This window comes from Schistocerca cancellata, chromosome 1 (assembly GCF_023864275.1).
Source record: "Schistocerca cancellata isolate TAMUIC-IGC-003103 chromosome 1, iqSchCanc2.1, whole genome shotgun sequence".
Lineage (NCBI taxonomy): Eukaryota > Metazoa > Arthropoda > Insecta > Orthoptera > Acrididae > Schistocerca > Schistocerca cancellata.
In genome coordinates this window covers 1,277,302,728-1,277,303,514 of record NC_064626.1, presented here as the reverse complement: position 1 = coordinate 1,277,303,514, position 787 = coordinate 1,277,302,728, and the positions used below count along the sequence as shown (strand labels likewise).

At 51.3% G+C, this 787-nt stretch overlaps 2 non-coding genes across 2 annotated transcripts; one reads left to right on the top strand and one right to left on the bottom strand.

Annotated features, from left to right (window-relative positions):
• Positions 1-211: 211 nt before the first annotated feature.
• Positions 212-286, bottom strand: Trnas-cga (transfer RNA serine (anticodon CGA)). The gene has a single exon. It is a non-coding gene; the product is annotated as a tRNA-Ser (tRNA).
• Positions 287-507: 221 nt separating this feature from the next.
• Positions 508-582, top strand: Trnas-cga (transfer RNA serine (anticodon CGA)). The gene has a single exon. It is a non-coding gene; the product is annotated as a tRNA-Ser (tRNA).
• Positions 583-787: the final 205 nt, after the last annotated feature.

The following is a 787-nucleotide window of genomic DNA, read 5'->3' as shown; positions in this document are numbered from 1 at the left end:
ACGTTGGCGTCATTTGGACCGCAGCTGCAACACGGCGAACGGAAACCCGAGGCCGCTGTCGGATCACCTGCTGCACTAGCTGCGCGTTGCCCTCTGTGGTTGCCGTACGCGGTCGCCCTACCTTTCCGGCACGTTCATCCGTCACGTTCCCAGTCCGTTGAAATTTTTCAAACAGATCCTTTATTGAAACTTCCTGGCAGATTAAAACTGTGTGCCCGACCGAGACTCGAACTCGGGACCTTTGCCTTTCGCGGGCAAGCGCTCTACCAACTGAGCTACCGAAGCACGACTCACGACCGGTACTCACAGCTCTAATTCTGCCAGTACCTCGTCTCCTACCTTCCAAACTTTACAGAAGCTCTCCTGCGAAACTTGCAGAACTAGCACTCCTGAAAGAAAGGATATTGCGGAGACAAGGCTTAGCCACAGCCTGGGGGATGTTTCCAGAATGAAGGTAGGAGACGAGGTACTGGCAGAATTAGAGCTGTGAGTACCGGTCGTGAGTCGTGCTTCGGTAGCTCAGTTGGTAGAGCGCTTGCCCGCGAAAGGCAAAGGTCCCGAGTTCGAGTCTCGGTCGGGCACACAGTTTTAATCTGCCAGGAAGTTTCATATCAGCGCACACTCCGCTGCAGAGTGAAAATCTCATTCTGGAGATCCTTTATTGTATCGCTTTTCGGTCCTTTAGTTACATTAAACCTCCGTTGAAAACTTCGTCTTGTTGCAACAACACTGTGTTCCAGGTGGTGGAATTCCAACACCAGAAAAATCCTCTTTTCTAAGGAATAAA